The 17,500-nt window shown below is 39.5% G+C and overlaps 1 long non-coding RNA gene across 3 annotated transcripts in view; it reads left to right on the plus strand.

Moving 5' to 3' along the window:
* Positions 1-17,500, plus strand: part of LOC145277573 (uncharacterized) — a 446,087-nt gene that overhangs the window by 281,554 nt on the left and 147,033 nt on the right. The window contains exon 3 of one of the 3 annotated variants that reach the window (XR_013868162.1): positions 1-1,165. This exon is cut by the window's left edge and continues 176 nt beyond it. The exons of the other annotated variants lie outside the window; for them this stretch is intronic. This is a non-coding gene — a long non-coding RNA (uncharacterized LOC145277573). Of the gene's footprint in view, positions 1,166-17,500 lie in introns of those variants that run through there. 3 annotated transcript variants of the gene reach the window in all.

A 17,500-nucleotide genomic window follows, 5' to 3' on the forward strand; every position in this document is an offset into this window, starting at 1 on the left:
ATGTAGACGTTGGATCAACCCCAAATACATAGAAATTGCTCATAAAAACAGGTCCACTCATGATGAAATGCCATACCATGCAATCCACTCTTTGTGTGTGTTTAGCTTTAAGGAACATTGTCTTTTTTTTTTTTTGTGGTTTTCGAGCAAAGTCTGATAGAAACAAGAGTTGCTGGTGTTTCATATGTAGAACTATTGAGTTTAAGGACAATGTCAAAAGGTTGAGAAAGTCCGGAAAAATGGTGGCTGTGCATCCACTATTAAAGGTAGAATAGGTTATGTAGCTGATCTTGTTTCACAAGAAGCACGTTATCACAGAACATAATTTGCAAACTTTGATTTTAATAAAAAATATTCCTAAAGCATTCTTTTCTGCTGATTCTTTTAAGAAACAAAACCTTGGTAGACCAGAGGATTCAGAGAGAAAGCAGGCATTTCTGGAAATTGCTAATTATTTGCAGCAAAATGACGAGGAGCAACTCACCATTGTCGATCTTGTTAAAAAAAAATGGAGGAAACTCTTGAGGATACTGGCTTTGAACTATACAGTTTATCATACATTAAATCTCGATTGTTAGAAACAAGTACAGCAAAATGTATTCTCCATGAATTCTGTGCACAGAGCCGTTCAACAGAAAATTCAGAATCATAGGTCATTAGAATCATAGACAGCAGCCAAGCTTATCAAGAATGATATTAAAATTATCCAGACAAGTTCAGAATATTACCAGTCTAAGAATGATCTTGAACCGGATACGATTCTTGAATGTTTTTTAAAACAGTGTTGATCTTTCTCAGGAAGATATTTATAGGCAAAGACAATGATTTGAAATTTGCATCAATAGCTCAAGCAATAATGCAGACTGTTAAAGCCAGAGTTCTCCTTGCACCTTTGCAGTTTGATTTACCAATGGAAATGCATGACCAATTTGGATCAAGGTTCTTAAGTGACACTCTGAATAAGTATAGCTTCTCTTCATCTTACTCGGAAGTTAAAAAAATTTGAAAGAAGTGCTGCACATGTTTATGGCACTGAAACCCTCTCCTTTGTTGAAACTGAATTTGTGCAGTTCGTAGCTGATAATGTGGACAATAATGTAAGGAGTATTGATGAATTCAACACATTCCATGATATGGTCATCATAACAACTTTTACGCCCGGGGAAAGTTAAAGCAAAACCAGTTCCAAGGATTCGGGTCCTTTCAGAAGATATAAGAGTAAGAAGGATAAACATCACCTAGATTCACATCACACCAACAAACCACCAGTGACGTTTAAAGAGTTCCAGGCCAAGAAAGTTGTTGATTCCACTGGTAATATTGACATCCTTAGTTTTTTAGTTTTTACTAATTTTACATCCGTCCAGAGTCGCATGGTCAGGCCTTATGCAGTCAGGCAGAAATCGACCAGTTTTTTTTTTTGCCAATGATCGGCATGGACCCTGATAACCCCTGACCTGTGTATACTCAACGTTATGTTACATTAGTGATTTTACCAGGAAAAACATTACACAAATTCTAACATTCGATTAGCCACTTTAGTAAAAATCAATGATGGTAGTCGAGTCACAGCCTAGTTTCAGTCCCTGAAATCATTTTTCTTGCGACCTGGTAGGCTCCATACACAGATGAGCTTGCATGGGTCACTTGATCATTTGATGACAGGTTCTGGATTGGAAGAACTTTTTGAACTTGTGTATTGCTGAAAGCGCATGCTAAGTGGCAAAGCATTGCAAAAGCCATTTGTGATCACTTAGTTGATGCTGCTATGAATGCTATTTATTTATTTATTTTTTTTAAGCGAAAACCTATGATTTGTCAATTTCACATGTCCCTAAGGATGATCAACCCAACATTGATGCAGAAGTCCTTTCCTCAAAACAAGGAAGGAAACTTGGGGGCTATTGGACAGTCTCCTTGATGGGACTGAGACATTGGATAAGATTGCCCAGAGCATCAACCATGTGAAGGATGGGATGGTTGGCCCGGCAAACAGCAAAATTGTGGATTCAATACCTTGATACACTCTTTTCATCCATGCACTACTGGGTTATGATTCTACATCCAGTGTTCATGGAATTATGAAGGCAGCGTCCTTTTGAAAGGTAATAAACAATAGAAACTTCCTCAAACTGGTAGAAGTGTTTGCAAGAAGTGCAGAAGAGGTTATTGCAGCTGGGAAGAAGGCTTTGGTGTGCCTGTACAATGGTAATGATGGGGAAAACAAATCATTTCCAACTGAGGCGCTTTAAAGAAAAGGTTGCAAAAAGCTCACCACAGCAGATCCTGATGAAGTTACCTTTGACTAGTTAACAAGAAATGTTCTTTGGTCCATTCATGAACTTGTTCTGTGGGTGTTATGCAAGAGCCTTGCCTCATCATTCGGCCAACCGACCATGCTCTTATTGTAAATTGTACTTATTTTGTACCTATTTTTATGAAATGTCAGAAATTGTGAAAATTGTTGCCTTGAAAAAGGATGCCTAGTCTGTTTTTGTAACTTTTTATATTCATATTTGTATAAGAAAAAAAAGCATAGAAAACAATGGCAGGGGCTAGTCATTTTCTGGTGTTATAGCTACTTATCATTACAATTTAAAACACCAAGAAAATGTCAAGCTGGCTTGGGGTGGGCCCTGTTGGGTATTTATGCAAAAAATATTTTTTTTATTTCTAATTTAATTTTTTTTTTTTTTTTTTTTGTCAGGATTAGTGGATATACTTGTCAGGAATTTTATGTCTCGAAATTTTAATATTGTTAGTTGGATTTTAAAAATGGCGACCGTTTATCTCTTTCGGCAAGGTTACTTATAAACATTTTTTATTATTATTTGGAAGAGGTTAATCGTGCCCAATATGCACGTTAAAAACTTTTATTAACAATTTCTTTGAGGTTTAGCCACATTTTCACTGGACTATTATGATAAGAATAAAAACATGGTTAGATCAGAGCCACATTCTGTGAAATATTTTAACGTATCTTGACAAAGGGGCATGACTTTTTTCTTTTTTTTTTTTTTTTTTTTTGACAATTTTATTTGTTCATGTCCCCCATCCATTATCAAATCACAATTACTTTTTATTGCCCAAAATAACTCGGATATTCTCTTGAGAAGAAACAAGACAATTCTTACGACCCGCTCCCTTCTACGAGCACTTAAGTTTTCCATTTTTCTCTTTCCTTCCCTTTCTCTTTCTTTCCATTTTCTTTCCCTTCTTTTTCTACTCTGTGGTATTTTTGGTATTTTGTATGGTAATTAATGGTATTTTTGACATTACAGTCGAACCGGTGTATGAATGTTCCGAAATCTATTTCATTATTATATGTTGTTCTTGCTAGTACTTTCGACGTTTCATTTGTCGTCTTCAGTTTTTGATTTAGAATGTTGTTGTAAGCTTCGTTTTATTTATAGGTGGATTCGGGTGAAGAAGCGAGTCGTGTGTAAAAAGGTGCGTTTTTGTGTACGTTTTTAATATTAAAATAAATGGATGAGTGTTATTTAAATTGTAGCTTACAGGTTTTTATGTGAATTCACATAATGATGCGATTCGTGTGTAAAAGAGTGCGTTGTTTTACGTTCTAAAAATGATGCGATTTATGTGTAAAAGGGTGCGTTGTTTTTACGTTTTTAAAATTAATACTAAATTAAATGTACGGATGCTATTTGAATTATGATTTATAGTTTGTTTTTTTGTTTTTATTTTATACCTTCCCTCCCATTGTACATATATACATTTTATGTGCCCAGGCACTTTAGGATGTTATTGCTATTATAAAAATTGATATTATTAATTGTGGGTTGCTTCGTTCGTATATACAAAGCCTCTAATATTTTTAATCTTTTAACGGTGTGGTCTGTGAGGATGACTTTTGTGTTGTCGACTAAAATTGTTCTATATTGTGAATAGGGGCAGCCATGTTGTCTCAGGTGCTGGTTGATGGAGCTGGTATCAGAAAGATGAAGTGTTAATCTTCTGGACAATATGTTAGTCGTATGACCGATATAGCTGTTTGTATTGTCGGAGACACAATCTCCCAAGGGGCATTGAAATTGATAAACTACATTTTTTTTTTTTGTTAACCGTTTTAATTGTCCGAGGGTTGTGTTTAATTATCAGGTTAGCGGTAGTTACTTTCTTATAAAATATTATAAATTTTATTTTATGATTATTAATTGGGGATATATATCTGTGGATAATGTCCTTTAAGGCCATTTCATCTAATTTATAATTATGGTGTAATTGGTTACGGTAAAATAAGTTTATGGGGTTGGAGTTGTCATGTAAGCTATTCTTAATTTGGTCCATATTTCTAATTGTTCGTTTGATTTGTTCATCGACTATGAAATTAGAGAATTGGTTATTTTAATAACTTGTTTAATGTTCAATTCGCTAAGAAATATTTTTCTATTTGATGAAACCATTTTGGCTCGATTAATTAGATTGTTTATAATAGCTATTTTATATCGGTATGGACATTCGCTTTTATAGTTTAATACACAAGAACCGGTTGCAGTAGGCTTTCTATACGGATAGGTAATGAATTGATCTTTACTAGAGTCTATGCGAACGTCGACAAATGGAATGCTATTTTTTTTAGTTCGTAGGTAAAGGTTTATACGGAGTTTGTTTGAAAATGATTTTTAAGCTTTTTCGATTTCGTTGATATTATCTGCAAGAATGAAGATATCATCTACATATCTCACGTAAATAGACGTTTTTTTTATATTATTGAATGTTTTGTCTTCGAAGTTAGACATGTAGAAGTTGTTAAATGTGGGTCCAAGTACGGAACCCATTGATATACCGTCGATCTGTGTGTACATGTTGTTTTTATAGTCGTGAAATGGGACTTCTGTTGTACAAATTAACAGTAATTTTTTAAGGATTGTGGGGTGAATTTTCAGCGTGGGGGAGAGATGGATTGTTGTATATATTTTTGATTATTATGTCGATAGTTGCATGCACGGGGACATTAGTAAAAGGCTTTCTACGTCTAATGAAGCAGTGATTTTGTTAACTTTTGTGGCCTGGAGAATTTGTGTTAATTCCTCGCTGGATTTGGCGCTGTATTTACTATGTAGATAAGGAGTTATAAGATCGTTAATTATTTTTGTTTATTTGTAGAAAGGGGTTGTGACTTGTGAGATAATCGAGCGGAGGGGAGAGTTGGGTTTGTGGGTTTTTACATTCCCGTACATGTATCCGGGTGTGTAGTCACCGATTATTTTGGAGTTTTTGGTTGTCTATTACTGCATTGTTTGCAGTTATGAGTTTATTAACATGTGTTAATTGATTTATAGGGTTTCGTTTTATTTTTTTTTTAATTTGGTGTGGTCGTCTAGAATATTTTGTATTTTTTTTAAATAATCGGATTGGTTCAATATTACGTATATGTTTGCTTTGTCACTTTTTCTAACTATAATATTAGGATGGTTTTTAAGTTCGTTAGCTGCTTTTTTTTTTTTAGATTATTAGTTATGATTGTATTTTTTTCTTTTGTTTTTGTCGAATCTGTTAATAGATTCAGTTTTGAGTATATCCTTTATTTCTGGGTGCGTAGTAATTTGTTGTTCGTCTTTTAATGTAATGATATTTTCGTATAATAGTTCTATTTCGGCTTTTTTGATTTGGTGGTTGTATGTGTTGAAAATGTGACAGTTGGGCCCTAAGTTAAGGAGTTCAATTTGGTGTTCCGTGAGTTCATGATTTGAGAGATTGATGCAGTTTTTTTTGTTTGTTTTTTGAGGGAGTAAAATAATGCCTTTATACAGAGAGTTAAGTTTTTTTTGGATGGATATTCTGTGGATTATTCTGAAGTTATCGGAGATTTCGAACAGACGTTGTTGAATGTCTTTATATTGGTCGGTAGTGATACTGAGTTTTAGTTTGTTTTTTAATTCTTGTACTTCAGAAGTGTGGTGTTCGATAACCTCTTGGGCGATGGTGATTTGCCGTTTAGTGAAAACTGAAGTTTCGGGTATAGGTTTCATTTTGTGCAGCTGCGTCGTGCAATTTAAATATTGTGTATTTAGGCAGCATATTTTCATTGAGGCATGTGGTATTGAATAGCACAGAGTGTTCTCGTTTGATTATTTTTTTCTGTAGTTTTTCCATTCGACGAATGGTATTTTTGACATTACAGTCGAACCGGTGTATGAATGTTCTGAAATCTATTTCATTATTTCATTATTATTGTACAATGGGAGGGAAAGTATAAAATAAATAAAAAAAAATCGTAATTCAAATAGCATCCGTACATTTATTTTAGTATCAATTTTAGAACGTAAAACAACGCACTCTTTTACACACGAATCGCATCATTATTTGAATTGACATAAAAACCTGTAAATTACAATTTAAATAACACTCATCCATTTATTTTAATATTAAAAACGTACACAAAAACGCACCTTTTTACACACGACTCGCTTCTTCACCCGAATCCACTTATAAATAAAACGAAGCGTACAACAACATTCTAAATCAAAAACTGCCTGAAGACGACAGATGAAATGTCGAAAGTATTAGCAAGAACAACATATAATAATGAAATAGATTTCGGAACATCCATACACCGGTTCGACTGTAATGTCAAAAATACCATTCGTCGAATGGAAAAACTACAGAAAAAGATAATCAAACAAGAACACTCTGTGCTATTCAATACCACATGTCTCAATGAAAATATGCTGCCTAAATGCATTATATATATATATATATATATATATATATATATATATATATATATATATATAGTAAGCAGCTGATTATCCCCGTTGTTTATTTACAAAATTTTAGTTAAGGTTTTCTCTTTTCATCCTTATGTAGTTAACTTCTGTTTTAAAATTGAAGACTTTTGTGAAATCGGCTTATGCAAGTGCTAAGTCTATTTCTATTCAGCAACTTTAGTTAATGCTTTTTTTTTTTGTTTTTTTTTTTTTCATCCTTATATAAATGAATTTTCTTTTGTCAAACATTTTAGAAGTCGGATTATGTAGGTGCTAAGGCTGCGATAGGTTAAAGTTAATATTTTTTTTTTCCTTCCGGGAATTTAAACCGCATTCTTTATTTTTATTTTTGCATTTTTTTTATTCACCGCTTCTTTAGACATATATATCATTAAAAGTAAATGATTGTTGCTATTGTATGAAATCAGACGATTGTTAAAACCGTACTCAATGTCGAAACAGCATTCTCGTGTTTGTGGTGTCTATATAATTTTGACTTGGCCGTGACTGTCTGTTTCTCTGTATGTGCTATTGTTTCATATTTATGGGCGTGTGTAACATATATGCCTATAGTAAAAGTCCTACTTTCTCCTTATGTTCTCTTTGTTGTCCATCTCATCATGTTGACCTGCAACCAAAATGCATGTTCTAAAGAACACAACGTATTTCTTACTTGTGGAGACAGTCTTTATTCATGGAGTTATCATATTCTGTAGAAAGGTTTTCCGCACACAACCCATTTCTGATTTTTCTTTTTCTTTCTCTTCATATTTCCTAGATGACCAGTCTTTGAATTTCGCTAACTGCCTTCATGAACTGTCCCAACCAACCCCTCAACCAAACTCTTTCAAGCACGTGTTCGTTTCTATTTATGTGTGTGGCTGTAACTCCCGTTAACTGCTTGCACCCAAAATACACTCACTGACCTGTCTCGCAACACTGATGCATGCTCTGTCAACAGAATCCTGGGTTTGATCTAGGTTATCGGTCACCTTTGCTGACTTCTTTGCACTCCGTGGCACAAACAAGTTCAGTTCAACTCAGTATCACGTTAACTGCGCTATTCATGTCATCGAGTCCATAACACCTGCAAGAGCTACAAAAATTTATCGTTGTTATATCCACGCGACTGGAACCACTATAGAATTTCATACTCTCATAAAACTTTATTCTTTGGAGGAAGCTGGTTCAACCCGCCCAGGTTGACTGTCATCGATTAGATTACCTCCAGGACATCGACAAACTTTTCCCGGTGTCACTGTGAACCATGATTTGCAATTATAAAATCATGACTATGCATGTAATATTGAAATACTGGATGAAAGTTTTGCCTCTAAGACCGGCATAAACATCAACACTCAAAAGATGAAGCCCCTGATTACCGGTTTCCTCTCAACAATCAATCAATCTTGAAGAGGTTGATCATTAAAATACCTTCATTCTATCATTACTGCAACAGGTGAAGCAGAGGAGTATAGCAACAATTACATCAGCAATGTATGTCTCACTTTCTGCCATCTTTGATCTCGGCTTTTGTCCAGACCGGAAATCAAACTTAGTACTAAAATCTTCATCTATAGTGCTATTGTCCGCATCATTCTATTATACGGCTGTGAAACCTTATCGATGAGAGCAAGTGATCTACAAAGTTTTAGATGTTCGATCACTACTGTTTAAGTCACATTACTTGTGACTTACTACTACTGTTACTAGTAACAGTTTATCTCAAGTGTTGTTGGCAACATATCCTCTCTGCAGCAAGGTTGCTGGTTTGGTTACACTCGTCAACGTCATCCAGATGATTTCACCCATGAAGAGATCGAACCAGCCCCTTCCCACGATTAGAAAAAAAAAACGATGCGGAGGTCAGCTAAAAATTTAGCTCAGTTGGGTTAAACAGGATGCAAGTGGATTCTGGGCTCTCTCTCTCCTATGGGAGTTAACTGCTCGAACCATGATTGGCTAAGACTTGTATCTGCAACTGCAGTGAACCGTCGCACTTGGTTAGCATTTGTTCGGGCTGCATTAAATTCTCTGGATAGAGCTGAAACAAGCACAAGTAGTGCTGTTTATTATTATTAAAAAAAAATAATACCTATATTCAGTTTCTACTCCCATACTCAAACGTAATGTTGAATATATTCGCCTTTTTTGGTTCATTTTACTTCAGTTGAATTTCTCAAATCAAGGGCTCCTACCTAGGGACTGACACTTGATCACTATATGAGATACATAGGTATTCGAATAGCCCATTAAAGTTTACCTTTACATCTCAAATACTGAGTAATTTTCCTTTCCCTAATTGACGGTCCTGGATATGACCTTAAACTATATCCGATGGTGAGGCCCCAACTTGCAAGCTTTGGGGAGTGTGGAGCCACCCTTTAATTGCCATTGCTCCCAAGTCCACTCTGACCCGAAGTGCTAGTACCTGTTAGGGTTCCAACTATGGGTTAAATAGAAACCGACTTGAAAAAAAAATATATTCTATGAAAAAAAATTTCTTCAAAATAACTGTATTCGGCATTAAATAACCTGAAAAGGGTTGATATGCCATAGAACAACCAACCAATCCTAATTGACCATTTAAGTATCTTTCTTGTAGTCTTTTGGTTTTACCAGATTCCTGGACAAGAATTCATTGTTTTGTTTTTTTAATAGCAATAGTCTCCAAAATTAGATTTTAGCTGAATTTGATTCAGTTAAATGTTATCTACGACTAAGTGTTACCCGTCGTTTTCCAAAGCAAAAGTGTAACATATTTATGCTGCAATTTTTTTTTAGGAGGGAGTTACCACTTATCAAGGCTTGAAGTCCCTCTTGGATAATTGTAAAGTGGTAGTGTAATCGTTAATGGTGTAGATTGGATAAAATTTGGGTTATTCAAGGAGACGCCTTGACAAGAACTTGTTCACATTGGACTCGAAGGCCACCATATTGTAGTCGGCTGGGAAGCAGACCAGTGGAACAGTGTTTCACAGGTGGACAGTTCTAGGAAAGAAACTTTGTTCATGGAATCTGCGTTCAGATTTAGGCACAGATAGTGGGAGAAATTGTATATAGTGGTTGTAGCTAGTCGGGTGTTTTTTTTTTAAGTTTGGCAAGGAGGGACCATAGATTGGAGCGCAATTTCTCTCTCTCTCTCTCTCTCTCTCTCTCTCTTCCCCACCACCTGTTTTCTTTTCCTTTCTCTTTCCCTAATCCCATATTTCTCATCACCCCCAGACCATTCCTCTCTAGATATATGCACACACGCACAACTCTCTTTATGTAATAGATTTCTCTAAGAATAGGTAAGCAGTTTCTTTCCAGACTGGTACATAATAAAATCCGACACTCTTTGATGAAAACTGACCCAGTTGACCCCCAGAGAATGAATAATTTTTTCTAAATTTTAGATATCATTCATTCGGAGCAACACCGATCCAGAAATTTTTTTTTTTTTTGATATTTTTTATTTTTAACTTTTAACATACAACTTCTCTTTATATTGTAGATAAGGTTTAGAAAGAAAAGACACAAGATAATCGATGCGAGTTGATAAAATTCGTTCTCCGGCACGTATTTTTCTTTTTCTTTTATTTTTTAGTATCGTCTGATTTAGCGAATAGATATTATGAAAATGGACAAGTTTAGTCTGAACCTCACACTCTGTTGACTAAAAATAAAATCCTGACTAAACAAAATCTGTTTATTTAACACTTAAATATTCTTCTAGGAATCAATATGACAGACTTACAGCAAATTGTCTTTGCGTGTTGAAGAGTGGGGAAGAGCGACAGTTGGATATCCCTCTTTTTCTCTCTAGATAGATAAACATCTTTCTATAGATCTTTCATTAAAGATCTCTCTACCTCTCGCCTCTTATTCTCTCTCTCTCGTCTCTTATTCTCTCTCTCGTCTCTTATTCTCTCTCTCGTCTCTTATTCTCTCTCTCGTCTCTTATTCTCTCTCTCGTCTCTTATTCTCTCTCTCGTCTCTTATTCTCTCTCACTCTCGTCTCTTATTCTCTCTCTCTCTCTCGTCTCTTATTCTCTCTCACTCTCGTCTCTTATTCTCCCTCTCGTCTCTTATTCTTTCTCTCTCGCCTCTTATTCTCTCACTCTCGTCTCTTATTCTCTCACTCTCGTCTCTTATTCTCTCACTCTCGTCTCTTATTCTCTCACTCTCGTCTCTTATTCTCTCTCTCGTCTCTTATTCTCTCTCTCGTCTCTTATTCTCTCTCTCGTCTCTTATTCTCTCTCGTCTCTTATTCTCTCTCTCTCGTCTCTTATTCTCTCTCTCTCGTCTCTTATTCTCTCTCTCTCGTCTCTTATTCTCTCTCTCTCGTCTCTTATTCTCTCTCTCTCTCTCGTCTCTTATTCTCTCTCTCGTCTCTTATTCTCTCTCTCGTCTCTTATTCTCCCTCTCGTCTCTTATTCTCTCTCTCGTCTCTTATTCTCTCTCTCGTCTCTTATTCTCTCTCTCGTCTCTTATTCTCTCTCTCGTCTCTTATTCTCTCTCTCGCCTCTTATTCTCTCTCGCCTCTTATTCTCTCTCGCCTCTTATTCTCTCTCTCGCCTCTTATTCTCTCTCTCGCCTCTTATTCTCTCTCTCGCCTCTTATTCTCTCACTCTCGCCTCTTATTCTCTCACTCTCGCCTCTTATTCTCTCACTCTCGCCTCTTATTCTCTCACTCTCGCCTCTTATTCTCTCACTCTCGTCTCTTATTCTCTCACTCTCGTCTCTTATTCTCTCACTCTCGTCTCTTATTCTCTCACTCTCGTCTCTTATTCTCTCACTCTCGTCTCTTATTCTCTCACTCTCGTCTCTTATTCTCTCACTCTCGTCTCTTATTCTCTCACTCTCGTCTCTTATTCTCTCACTCTCGTCTCTTATTCTCTCACTCTCGTCTCTTATTCTCTCACTCTCGTCTCTTATTCTCTCACTCTCGTCTCTTATTCTCTCTCTCTCGTCTCTTATTCTCTCTCGTCTCTTATTCTCTCTCGTCTCTTATTCTCTCTCGTCTCTTATTCTCTCTCGTCTCTTATTCTCTCTCGTCTCTTATTCTCTCTCGTCTCTTATTCTCTCTCGCTTCTTATTCTCTCTCGTCTCTTATTCTCTCTCGTCTCTTATTCTCTCTCTCTCGTCTCTTATTCTCTCTCTCTCGTCTCTTATTCTCTCTCTCTCGTCTCTTATTCTCTCTCTCTCGTCTCTTATTCTCTCTCTCTCTCTCGTCTCTTATTCTCTCTCTCTCTCGTCTCTTATTCTCTCTCTCTCTCTCGTCTCTTATTCTCTCTCTCTCTCTCGTCTCTTATTCTCTCTCTCTCTCTCGTCTCTTATTCTCTCTCTCTCTCTCGTCTCTTATTCTCTCTCTCTCTCTCGTCTCTTATTCTCTCTCTCTCTCTCGTCTCTTATTCTCTCTCTCTCTCGTCTCTTATTCTCTCTCTCTCTCGTCTCTTATTCTCTCTCTCTCTCGTCTCTTATTCTCTCTCTCTCTCGTCTCTTATTCTCTCTCTCTCTCGTCTCTTATTCTCTCTCTCTCTCGTCTCTTATTCTCTCTCTCTCTCGTCTCTTATTCTCTCTCTCTCTCGTCTCTTATTCTCTCTCTCTCTCGTCTCTTATTCTCTCTCTCTCTCGTCTCTTATTCTCTCTCTCTCTCGTCTCTTATTCTCTCTCTCTCTCGTCTCTTATTCTCTCTCTCTCTCGTCTCTTATTCTCTCTCTCTCTCGTCTCTTATTCTCTCTCTCTCGTCTCTTATTCTCTCTCTCTCTCGTCTCTTATTCTCTCTCTCTCTCTCGTCTCTTATTCTCTCTCTCTCTCTCGTCTCTTATTCTCTCTCTCTCTCTCGTCTCTTATTCTCTCTCTCTCTCTCTCGTCTCTTATTCTCTCTCTCTCTCTCTCTCTCGTCTCTTATTCTCTCTCTCGTCTCTTATTCTCTCTCTCTCGTCTCTTATTCTCTCTCTCGTCTCTTATTCTCTCTCTCGTCTCTTATTCTCTCTCTCGTCTCTTATTCTCTCACTCGTCTCTTATTCTCTCTCTCGTCTCTTATGCTCTCTCTCTCGTCTCTTATTCTCTCTCTCTCGTCTCTTATTCTCTCTCTCTCTCGTCTCTTATTCTCTCTCTCTCTCTCGTCTCTTATTCTCTCTCTCTCTCGTCTCTTATTCTCTCTCTCTCGTCTCTTATTCTCTCTCACTCTCGTCTCTTATTCTCTCTCACTCTCGTCTCTTATTCTCTCTCACTCTCGTCTCTTATTCTCTCTCACTCTCGTCTCTTATTCTCTCTCACTCTCGTCTCTTATTCTCTCTCACTCTCGTCTCTTATTCTCTCTCACTCTCGTCTCTTATTCTCTCTCACTCTCGTCTCTTATTCTCTCTCACTCTCGTCTCTTATTCTCTCTCACTCTCGTCTCTTATTCTCTCTCACTCTCGTCTCTTATTCTCTCTCACTCTCGTCTCTTATTCTCTCTCACTCTCGTCTCTTATTCTCTCTCACTCTCGTCTCTTATTCTCTCTCACTCTCGTCTCTTATTCTCTCTCACTCTCGTCTCTTATTCTCTCTCACTCTCGTCTCTTATTCTCTCTCACTCTCGTCTCTTATTCTCTCACTCTCTCTGGTCAATTACTCTCTCCCTCTCTGGTCAATTACTCTCTCCCTCTCTGGTCAATTACTCTCTCCCTCTCTGGTCAATTACTCTCTCCATCTCTGGTCAATTACTCTCTCCATCTCTGGTCAATTACTCTCTCCATCTCTCGTCTCTTTCTCTCTCCATCTCTCGCCTCTTTCTCTCTCCATCTCTCGTCTGTCTCTCTCCATCTCTCGCCTCTTTCTCTCTCCATCTCTCGCCTCTTTCTCTCTCCATCTCTCGTCTCTTTCTCTCTCCATCTCTCGTCTCTTTCTCTCTCCATCTCTCGTCTCTTTCTCTCTCCATCTCTCGTCTCTTTCTCTCTCCATCTCTCGTCTCTTTCTCTCTCCATCTCTCGTCTCTTTCTCTCTCCATCTCTCGTCTCTTTCTCTCTCCATCTCTCGTCTCTTTCTCTCTCCATCTCTCGTCTCTTTCTCTCTCCATCTCTCGTCTCTTTCTCTCTCCATCTCTCGTCTCTTTCTCTCTCCATCTCTCGTCTCTTTCTCTCTCCATCTCTCGTCTCTTTCTCTCTCCATCTCTCGTCTCTTTCTCTCTCCATCTCTCGTCTCTTTCTCTCTCCATCTCTCGTCTCTTTCTCTCTCCATCTCTCGTCTCTTTCTCTCTCCATCTCTCGTCTCTTTCTCTCTCCATCTCTCGTCTCTTTCTCTCTCCATCTCTCGTCTCTTTCTCTCTCCATCTCTCGTCTCTTTCTCTCTCCATCTCTCGTCTCTTTCTCTCTCCATCTCTCGTCTCTTTCTCTCTCCATCTCTCGTCTCTTTCTCTCTCCATCTCTCGTCTCTTTCTCTCTCCATCTCTCGTCTGTCTCTCTCCATCTCTCGCCTCTTTCTCTCTCCATCTCTCGCCTCTTTCTCTCTCCATCTCTCGCCTCTTTCTCTCTCCATCTCTCGCCTCTTTCTCTCTCCATCTCTCGTCTCTTTCTCTCTCCATCTCTCGTCTCTTTCTCTCTCCATCTCTCGTCTCTTTCTCTCTCCATCTCTCGTCTCTTTCTCTCTCCATCTCTCGTCTCTTTCTCTCTCCATCTCTCGTCTCTTTCTCTCTCCATCTCTCGTCTCTTTCTCTCTCCATCTCTCGTCTCTTTCTCTCTCCATCTCTCGTCTCTTTCTCTCTCCATCTCTCGCCTCGTTCTCTCTCCATCTCTCGCCTCGTTCTCTCTCCATCTCTCGCCTCTTTCTCTCTCCATCTCTCGCCTCTTTCTCTCTCCATCTCTCGCCTCTTTCTCTCTCCATCTCTCGCCTCTTTCTCTCTCCATCTCTCGTCTCTTTCTCTCTCCATCTCTCGTCTCTTTCTCTCTCCATCTCTCGTCTCTTTCTCTCTCCATCTCTCGTCTCTTTCTCTCTCCATCTCTCGTCTCTTTCTCTCTCCATCTCTCGTCTCTTTCTCTCTCCATCTCTCGTCTCTTTCTCTCTCCATCTCTCGTCTCTTTCTCTCTCCATCTCTCGTCTCTTTCTCTCTCCATCTCTCGTCTCTTTCTCTCTCCATCTCTCGTCTCTTTCTCTCTCCATCTCTCGTCTCTTTCTCTCTCCATCTCTCGTCTCTTTCTCTCTCCATCTCTCGCCTCTTTCTCTCTCCATCTCTCGCCTCTTTCTCTCTCCATCTCTCGCCTCTTTCTCTCTCCATCTCTCGCCTCTTTCTCTCTCCATCTCTCGCCTCTTTCTCTCTCCATCTCTCGTCTCTTTCTCTCTCCATCTCTCGTCTCTTTCTCTCTCCATCTCTCGTCTCTTTCTCTCTCCATCTCTCGTCTCTTTCTCTCTCCATCTCTCGTCTCTTTCTCTCTCCATCTCTCGTCTCTTTCTCTCTCCATCTCTCGTCTCTTTCTCTCTCCATCTCTCGTCTCTTTCTCTCTCCATCTCTCGTCTCTTTCTCTCTCCATCTCTCGTCTCTTTCTCTCTCCATCTCTCGCCTCTTTCTCTCTCCATCTCTCGCCTCTTTCTCTCTCCATCTCTCGCCTCTTTCTCTCTCCATCTCTCGCCTCTTTCTCTCTCCATCTCTCGCCTCTTTCTCTCTCCATCTCTCGCCTCTTTCTCTCTCCATCTCTCGCCTCTTTCTCTCTCCATCTCTCGCCTCTTTCTCTCTCCATCTCTCGTCTCTTTCTCTCTCCATCTCTCGTCTCTCTCCATCTCTCGTCTCTCTCCATCTCTCGTCTCTTTCCCTCTCTCGTCTCTTTCCCTCTCTCGTCTCTTTCCCTCTCTCGTCTCTTTCCCTCTCTCGTCTCTTTCCCTCTCTCGTCTCTATCTCTCTCTCGTCTCTATCTCTCTCTCGTCTCTTTCTCTCTCTCTCTCTCGTTTCTTTCTCCCTCTCTCTCTCGTTTCTTTCTCCCTCTCTCTGTCTCTCGTTTCTTTCTCCCTCTCTCTGTCTCTCGTTTCTTTCTCCCTCTCTCTGTCTCTCGTTTCTTTCTCCCTCTCTCTGTCTCTCGTTTCTTTCTCCCTCTCTCTCTCTCTCGTTTCTTTCTCCCTCTCTCTCTCTCGTTTCTTTCTCCCTCTCTCTCTCGTTTCTTTCTCCCTCTCTCTCTCTCGTTTCTTTCTCCCTCTCTCTCTCTCGTTTCTGTCTCCCTCTCTCTCTCTCGTTTCTGTCTCTCTCTCTCTCTCTCTCGTTTCTGTCTCCCCCTCTCTCTCTCGTTTCTGTCTCCCTCTCTCTCTCTCTCTCTCTCTCTCGTTTCTTTCTCCCTCTCTCTCTCTCTCTCTCTCTCGTTTCTTTCTCCCTCTCTCTCTCTCTCTCTCTCTCGTTTCTTTCTCCCTCTCTCTCTCTCTCTCGTTTCTTTCTCCCTCTCTCTCTCTCTCTCGTTTCTTTCTCCCTCTCTCTCTCTCTCTCGTTTCTTTCTCCCTCTCTCTCTCTCTCTCGTTTCTTTCTCCCTCTCTCTCTCTCTCTCGTTTCTTTCTCCCTCTCTCTCTCTCTCTCGTTTCTTTCTCCCTCTCTCTCTCTCTCTCGTTTCTTTCTCCCTCTCTCTCTCTCTCGTTTCTTTCTCCCTCTCTCTCTCTCTCTCGTTTCTTTCTCCCTCTCTCTCTCTCTCTCGTTTCTTTCTCCCTTTCTCTCTCTCTCGTTTATTTCTCCCTCTCTCTCTCTCTCTCTCTCTCTCTCGTTTATTTCTCCCTCTCTCTCTCTCTCTCTCTCGTTTCTTTCTCCCTCTCTCTCTCTCTCTCTCGTTTCTTTCTCCCTCTCTCTCTCTCTCTCTCGTTTCTGTCTCCCTCTCTCTCTCTCTCTCTCTCTCGTTTCTTTCTCACTCTCTCTCTCTCTCGTTTCTTTCTCACTCTCTCTCTCTCTCTCTCGTTTCTTTCTCCCTCTCTCTCTCTCGTTTCTTTCTCCCTCTCTCTCTCTCTCTCGTTTCTTTCTCCCTCTCTCTCTCTCTCTCTCGTTTCTTTCTCCCTCTCTCTCTCTCGTTTCTTTCTCCCCCTCTCTGTCTTTCTCTCGTTTCTTTCTCCCTCTCTCTCTTTCTCTCGTTTCTTTCTCCCTCTCTCTCTCTCTCGTTTCTTTCTCCCTCTCTCTCTCTCTCGTTTCTTTCTCCCTCTCTCTCTCTCGTTTCTTTCTCCCTCTCTCTCTCGTTTCTTTCTCCCTCTCTCTCTTTCTCTCTCTCGTTTATTTCTCCCTCTCTCTCTCTCTCTCTCGTTTCTTTCTCCCTCTCTCTCTCTCTCTCTCTCTCGTTTCTTTCTCCCTCTCTCTCTCTCTCTCTCTCTCTCTCGTTTCTTTCTCCCTCTCTCTCTCTCTCGTTTCTTTCTCCCTCTCTCTCTCTCTCTTGTTTCTTTCTCCCTCTCTCTCTCTCTCGTTTCTTTCTCCCTCTCTCTCTCTCTCGTTTCTTTCTCCCTCTCTCTCTCTCTCGTTTCTTTCTCCCTCTCTCTCTCTCTCGTTTCTTTCTCCCTCTCTCTCTCTCTCGTTTCTTTCTCCCTCTCTCTCTCTCTCGTTTCTTTCTCCCTCTCTCTCTCTCTCGTTTCTTTCTCCCTCTCTCTCTCTCTCGTTTCTTTCTCCCTCTCTCTCTCTCTCGTTTCTTTCTCCCTCTCTCTCTCTCTCGTTTCTTTCTCCCTCTCTCTCTCTCGTTTCTTTCTCCCTCTCTCTCTCTCGTTTCTTACTCCCTCTCTCTCTCTCTCTCTCTCGTTTCTTTCTCCCTCTCTCTCTCTCTCTCTCGTTTCTTTCTCCCTCTCTCTCTCTCGTTTCT

Source organism: Euprymna scolopes, chromosome 6 (assembly GCF_053919585.1).
Source record: "Euprymna scolopes isolate OS-2025 chromosome 6, ASM5391958v1, whole genome shotgun sequence".
NCBI lineage: Eukaryota > Metazoa > Mollusca > Cephalopoda > Sepiida > Sepiolidae > Euprymna > Euprymna scolopes.